The 8,047-nt window shown below is 37.7% G+C and overlaps 1 long non-coding RNA gene across 1 annotated transcript; it reads right to left on the bottom strand.

Annotated features, from left to right (window-relative positions):
• Positions 1 to 1,355: 1,355 nt before the first annotated feature.
• On the bottom strand, positions 1,356 to 1,907 carry LOC149245374 (uncharacterized). The gene is made up of 2 exons (XR_016265536.1): positions 1,515 to 1,907; positions 1,356 to 1,409 (listed from the first exon to the last, which is right to left on the bottom strand). It is a non-coding gene; the product is annotated as an uncharacterized LOC149245374 (long non-coding RNA).
• Positions 1,908 to 8,047: the final 6,140 nt, after the last annotated feature.

Here is an 8,047-nt window from a genome sequence, read left to right as displayed (position 1 = left end):
GTGATTGCTAATCTGGAATTGATATTAAACTAATATGGAAAATTGAAGTAAATTTGCTATCAGCATAGAACATACCTAAAATTAACAATCTTGGAACAAACAATTGGGCTGAACTGTGTGAGGTCTTCAATTTGCTTAAGTATGCAATTGAAAAAAGCTTAGATATGTTGCAGATTATAGGAGATTCAATGTTGGTTATTGAATAGATTCGGGAGTCATTTAGGCTGCAAAATGTTACCCTTGGGCCCTTGCTGGAACAGGTGTTCACAGCTATTGAACACTTCTCTGTCATCAATTTCCGGCATGTTCTTCAACAGTTCAACTCTGAGGCTGATGCTCTTTCCAAAGGGAAGGTTTCTGGTCAACCTAGTTTTCTAAAGGTGGGGGAGTTCAGACTCCAGAGGTAACCCCTCATTTCTGAGCTTTGTCTCCTTTTTATTTTCTGCCATGACTTCTCATTGGGCCAACTCTTCGAGTTTCTTTTAATGGTGCTAATCAGATGCTTTAAGAGATCATGTATACAGTTCTTCTTATCTTGTTTGGAAAGTTAGTTGATTACATTAGGATATTTTGTTTTGCAAGCACAGTATCATTGCCTTTTTAGATGATACAATATGTTTGCCCTTTTTTGAGACAATTCTAAAGACAAGAGGCAGGCCAAATGGACATTTATATGGATCTTCTATATTTTTTTGTGCCACGAAACATGTTGAATGTGACTTTTGCCTTCATCTCGATAAAATAGATTTTTCCCATTAGCCCTCTGTGTGTACATGGGACTATAGATATATTAACCCCATGTATGTAACCCACTGCGCTACTTTATATGCTACTGTGTGTAGATATTCCATGAAAATGTATTTTATATATAAAAACCCAGGATATATATAAATAGAGATAGAGACAGAGCATAGGAGTATATATAGAGAGAGAGGGGCAAATTATATATATGAATGATCTGTTGGGTTTGGCCATTGCAGATACAAAGTCACTAGGTGTTTTGTTTGGATCGTGGTTTATAAGAATAATACACACACTTACTCGGGCTATCTAGCTATTATTGCCCTGAAAATATTGCAGACAGACAGGAATGACTAAGTTATTACCTGACTTCGATCTCATGGATTCTGTGGGAATCCCCTTGCTTTCTGCAATAACAATTCTAGGTGCTCTCTCGTTGTAACCGCTGAAGAGCACACCTGATAAATTACTTGGGAAAATGAAAGCTGTCCTGTTACGTTTTCTGTTCCAATGTGACCACCCAGCTCTGCTTCTGGAATCCAAAATCCCCATAGCCATGACATCTGGACTGCATGGAACCCCATTTATCACAGTCATGGTACCCAGTTCTATACTGCAGAAACCCGACTAGATAACAATCGACTTCCCGCCTTTTACATAAATTTTAACTGCAAATCAATAAGGATGCACGGGAAAATTACTGAAAACAATGAGAATGCAAAAGACAATATATGTAATAAGATGGTACTTAAAGGTACTGATATGGGCTTTACCTGTAAGTCAAACATGCTGTTAAATCAGTTTTGGGGTTTGAAAATACAAGTACCCAGGCGGGATGAGCTGAAGTATAAATGGTTATGGAGATTTGAATTCATTGAGAAGTGCTGAACGGGATATACAGTTGGTCCTGAGAAATGAAGAGTAAAGTACTTAGTTGAATGCAGTTTGACAGAGTATTTGAATGATGAGTTCACTGTCGTCCAAATGCTAAAACTTTGTAACGAGGACGCTATGAGGCTTCGCCTGGGGTCTGATAAGTTGGAGGCGTTGCAAGGCTGCAAAACATTTCATTTCTCGTAACATGTATATCTTATCCATTGAGCGGGACCATGGATGGTTGGCTTTAAAACCTCCATGTTAAACTATTACGGATGAAATGAGAAATGGTCTCCGGATACATTTGAATTTTTAAGGTATTTTTATTTTAAATGAGATTTACATTTTTTATTTCATTAATAATACCGATTTAAAAATACATGCTACGGGGTATTTAGTTATGAAATATGAAGCATTATGGTGGACATTAGAATAGATAACGGTCGTGGAGTTCCTTTGAATTATAACAGGGCAGAATTCTTTTGACCCCAGAAAATTGTAATACCTTCAAAATGACGTTAGAGAGGCTCTTTGAGAAGGAGAAAATTACAATTCACAACCTTCATAGTCATGAATTAACACATTTAATTCAATGCGCACTTGCAAAGTGCAAAAGAACAAAGATTAAGAAGTCTGAAACAAATTGCTTTCCGGTTAATGCTTGGTTTGACGAGGAATGCAAAAAGGCAAGGAGAATCTGGAAAGAGTCAAACAAGGACAACGTAACGCTCAAATCTTACAAGCATTTATTAAGCAAGAAAAAGGCTGATTTCATGGTTTCAAGGAGGGAAGAACTAATCTTCCTAGGGAAAAATAATCCCAAATTATTTTGGAAAGAGCTCCAACCGAAAAAGATACAAATTGGAAATAATATTTCAGCTTCTAGATGGTTTGACTATGCAAGACAACTCTATGAGCAGGTTCCCAAGGTTGACCCTCCCCCCTTGGTCAACACGGATACTAAACTCTTCACGGTACAAGAGGTAGAGATGGGTATCAAGAAGTTGGGTGTTGGAAAAGCAAAAGACTTAGCTGAACTCCAAGCAGAATATCTAAAGTGGGGCTCAAAGATCCTTGCACCTCACATTACAAAAATCTTCAACAACATCATACAACAAGGGCTCCCCACAGATTGGACAACTAGTCTGGCAATACCTCTTTTCAAGAGCGGTGACATCAATAATCCCTCCAATTATAGGACCATCATGATAAACCCTTTGTTTGCAAAGCTATTTGGAAGCATGCTAGAAAACAAAATTAGCAAGTGGGCAGAAGAAAGAAATAAGCGTGCTAAAGGGCAAGCAGGTTTTAGACCTAAGCATTCAACAGTTGATCATTGCATAACTCTAAGGCACATCATTGAAAAAGTTTGGGAGAATAAGGAAGAAGTCTTCTGTTGCTTTGTTGATTTCAGAAAAGCGTTTGACTCGGTTCCTAGGGATAAACTTTGGCAAAGAATGGAGGAACTTGGGGTTCCTAAACATTTGAGAGCAGCTGTGCATAGACTGTATGAAGAGGTGAAAGTCAAAATTAGAACTTCGGCAGGCATTTCTGAAAGTTTTAGAAGCGATATCGGGGTCAAGCAAGGTTGCCCACTGTCTCCGACCCTTTTTGGTTTATATATCGACAAGCTTGAGGAGTGGTTAAATTCGCAAGGAGGTGATGGTATCTATTTGTGCAAGTTTGTTATAAGGCTTCTTTTGTATGCAGATGACCTTATTCTGATTGCTAAATCGGCGCTTGGTTTGCAAGAGCACTTACTATCCCTTGAGCATTTTTGTAGAAGTGTGGGGATGCAAGTCAATATCAGCAAAACGAAAGTAGTGGTCTTCTCTAAGAAAAGAAAACATAATCAACATAAGTTCTACTTTGAAGGCAACATTCTGGAAGAAGTTGCGGAATACAAATACCTCGGAGTTGACTTCAACAAAAATCTAAGCTGGAATGGTTGTAGAAAGAAAAGAACTTTGGGGGGTTGGAAAGCATTTTATGCTTTTCAAAATAGGTGTAGAGAGGCAGAGTTATGGGACTGGAAGACCACTCAAACTCTTTTTGGGCTTCTAGTGATTCCAGTGATTCTATATGGTTGTGAACTGTGGGCTAGTAGTACTTCCGACATGCAGTGGAGACAAATTGAGAAAATTCAGAAGCGTTTGATTACAAACAAATTTAAGATCAAAAGTGCAGTGCCTTATGATATCTTGTTAAGTGAAACAGGGGCTGCTCCTATTGAAGCAATTGCTATGGTGCGAGTCATAAGTTATTTAAAAAAAATTGAGCAAATGGAAGATGGTAGATGGCCTAAGGTTGTCTTTAATGATAGATTGTGCAAGAGCAAAAAAACTTGGATGCAACAAAATAACAAATGGTTTAGTAAATGGGATATTTGCTTGAACGCGTGCCCCATAAACAACAAAGAGATAAAAGCTTTTGTTATGGAAAAGTTCCACAAACGTACTTGGGAGAAGGAGCTAGGAAGAAAGAAAAATTACTATATTGAAGTGTTTAATCCCACTCATAATCATCAACCAAAAGCATACATAGAGGCCAATATCTCTTGGAAAGCCAAAATTCTTATTGCTCAGTTAAGGACTAATTCTCATCAACTCCGTTGTGAAACAGGGCGCTGGAAAAGGCCAAAGGAAGTGTGGGAGGAAAGGGTATGCATTTTTTGTTCTTCCGGAAAAGTGGAAACAGAAAAACATTTTATTTTAGAATGTGAGGCCTTCAAAGACAACAGGGAAAGTTACGCAGATACGCTGGCAGCTAACTCTTGGGATAATCTATTTAACGAGGGGTTTGTCGAGAAGACGGGAGCATTTATTGTGAAGCTTCACAAAAAAAGGGCCGAATACATCAAGCAGATGAAAAAGCAATCTGTCCCATAGGCTATCTTTAGCCTCGTGGACGTTAAAATAATTTCTTTCTTTCTTCTTTCTTTTGGGTATTTTAATTTCAATTGAGGTGTATAATTGAATTCTAAAAAATTACAAGTTTTTTAAAAATATTTGTTAATTTTTTTTAAATTTAGTAATATAATTTTTAGTAAAATTGCGAATTTTTGTTATTTTAAATATATTTTTGAATGCAAAAATGCATTTAGTACTTTTAAAAAACTTTAAGACATTCAATCTTTACAAATTAAACAACTTAACAACTTGACTTGTGATTCGTGAGATGTGAGGTGAGATATTTTTTAAATTCAATTTTTTTATATTGTAACTTTATTTTTTATTAATAAAATTATGAACAATTTTTTAGATAAAAGAGACTATAATATACATATCACATTAAAATATATAACATATAAATAGTGCTTATAAATTAACATCCATTTTACAAGATAAATTAAAATAATGATTGCATAACCATCTTTAAATTTAATTAATAAGCGGATAAAAAATTAATGTTTACAATATAACTAGATTTTTAATTATGAATATTTACCATGAATATTATTAACTTCTAAATAGGCTTTTTTAGAGTATCATGGGCCAATACCCATAAGAGAAAGATAGAGGGAGGGGAGGGAAGAAAATCATAATACCATGGGCTAATACCATGGTTTATCAATACCATGGGTCATCTATGCTTTTGATTATTATGTTATGGATCTAGGCTTTTAATTATTTTGTTACAATACCATGGCTTATTAATACCACATGCCCAAAAACCATAACTTATTTCAAAGTCAAAATATTTTACAAATACTTTATTTTAATTTAATTTTATAAAAAAATTAATTAAATCTAAAAGCAAAAATGTTATAATAAACCCTCCATCCTCCCTAGTACTAAAAATATTCCCATAGAGATTAAATCGAGGATAGATGCATTTTAACCAAGGATCCAAGCAAAGAGAGAAAACAAAGTGACTAACAATGATAGAGGAAAGATATTAGGTGATTCTTTTAAGTTTTTTATTATTGTATTTTTTTTAACATGATTGATCCAAAATATAGGTTTAATATTCTACAACCAATTATATATTTTTAATTTAGATACTTTCTTAAATACAATATAATGGGATCATATTTAAGAGAGAGAGAGAGATGGAGGGGGAATAGAGTGGGGGAGAGAGACATAGAGGTGGGAGAGACAGGGAGAGAGGGGAAGGAAGAGAGAGAGGAGGGGGGAGGGAGGAGGAGAGATAGATGGATTTGGAGGGGGAAAGAGAGGGAGGGAATAACAAATACATTCATAGATAGAGGTGGAGAGAGAGAGGGAGTGATAAGGGAAAGATGAAGATGGAATGAGGGAGAGAGGAGACGAGGGAAGGAAGAGAAAAGGAGAGGATAGAGATAGGGAAAGAGAGAAATAGGGAGACAAAGATATGGATGGGGGAGAGAGGGGGAGAGCAAGAGGGGGAGAGGGAGGGAGATAGTGACAGAGTTGGAGGGTGGAGAGAGAGTGTGTGTGATGGGGGGACAGATAGAGGGAGGTAGGAGAGAAAGGGAGAGAGAGGAAGGAAGAGAGGGGACTTGAGAGAGAGAGATGGAGTTGGAAGGGGGAAAGAGAGGGAGGGAAGAACAAAGACATTGAGAGAGAGAGGGAATGATAAGGGAGAGATGAAGATGGAATGAGGGAGAGAGGAGACGAGGGAAGGGAGAGAAAATGAGAGGATAGAGATAGGGAAAGAAGGGGAAGAGAGAGACAGGGAGACATAGATATGGAGGGGGGAGAGAGGGGGAGAGCGAGAAGGAGAGAGAGAGGGAGATAGTGACAGAGTTGGAAGGTGGAGAGAGAGAGTGTGTGTGATGGAGGGGAGAGACAGAGGGAGGTGACAGAGAAAGGGAGAGAGAGGAAGGAAGAGAGAGAGGAGAGAGGCGGGAAGCGAGATGGAGTTGGAAGGGGAAGAAAGACATAGAAAGAGAAAGGTGGAGAGAGAGAGGGAGTGACAAGGGATATGGCGAGACAATGAGGGAGAGAGAGAGAGAGAGAGAAACAAGGGAGGGGGAGAGAGGAGGGGAAGAGAGAGAGGGAGAGGGAGAGGGAGAGAGAGAGAGATAGATACATATGGAGAGAAAGTGTATGTTTTGGCGGTGAGAAAGGGAGATAGAGATATAGATGGGGGAGAGGGCAAAAGAGAGAGGAAAAGAGAGGGAGCAAGGAAGAGAGATAGATATGAAGAGACAAAGAGGGTGGGGAGGAGAGAAATAAGGATGGGGAGAGAGAGAGAGAGAGATGGAGATCGAGTGTGTATGTTTGGGGGTTGAGATAGAGATATAGATGGAGAGGGTAGAGAGAGAGAGAGAGAGAGAGAGAGAGAGAGGGGGAAGAGGTAGAGAGGGAGAGGAAGAGGTAGAGATAGATAGATAGATAGATAGATAGATATGGAGAGAGAGAGTATGCGGGCTGATATAGAGAGATAAAGAAGGAGAGACGGAGGGAGATAAAGATATAGATGGAGGGGGAAATAGGGAAGAAGAGAGATACAAATAAAGGGAGGGAGGAATATATATATGTGTATATATATATATATATATAGAGAGAGAGAGAGAGAGAGAGGTGTTTAGGGGGCTGAGATAGAGAGACAAATAAGGACAGATGTAGGGAGGTATAGATATAGATGTCAAGGGGGAGAGGGAAGAAGAGAAAGATAGAGAAAGGGAGGGAGAGGTGGAGAGAGAGAGACGGGGGAGAGAGGGAGGGGGAGAGAGAAGGAGAGAGGGAGGGAGATATACACATAATGGAAGGTGGAGAGAGAGGGAAGAAGAAAGAGACACACATAGACAAATACAGACATAGAGGTTAGATCTATAAAGTCATGAATATTTTGGTTTTTCACTAAAACAGATGTATTGATTCTAGTGTAGTGGTTGATTTCTAATCCTATTTGATCACTTGCACTAAATGCATTGATTTCAGTGTAGATGTCGATTTTTAATCCTATTTAATACTTTACACTAGATGCATTGATTTCAGTTTAGATGTTGGTTTCTACTCATATTTGATTGGTTGTGCTAGATGTATTGGTTTCTATGTAGATATTGATTTCTAATCGTATTTGATCGCTTGCGCTAGATGCATTGATTTTAGGGTAGATGTTGATTTCTAATCCTATTTAATACCTTATACTAGATGCATTGATTTCAGTGTAGATGTTGATTTCTACTCCTATTTGATTGCTTGCACTCGATGCATTGGTTTTAGTGTAGATATTGATTTCTAATCCTATTTGATTACTTGCACTAGATGCATTGATTTTAGTGTAGATGTTGATTTCTAATCCTATTTAATACCTTACACTAGATGCATTGATTTCAGTGTAGATGTTGATTTCTACTCCTATTTGATTGCTTGCACTAGATGCATTGGTTTAAATCACTTAATTTTTAAGTTCTCTTAAAATACTTGTTACGCCTTTTCGTGTGAATCTAGCGATACAATTTTTAGTAAGATTGTGATTTCTTATTATTTAAAGTACATTT

The sequence above is a fragment of the Pinus tabuliformis genome, chromosome 7 (genome assembly GCF_031772625.1).
Source record: "Pinus tabuliformis cultivar Carrire ecotype Pingquan chromosome 7, CPIR1, whole genome shotgun sequence".
Classification (NCBI taxonomy): domain Eukaryota; kingdom Viridiplantae; phylum Streptophyta; class Pinopsida; order Pinales; family Pinaceae; genus Pinus; species Pinus tabuliformis.
This window is presented reverse-complemented; position numbering and strand designations above follow the sequence as displayed.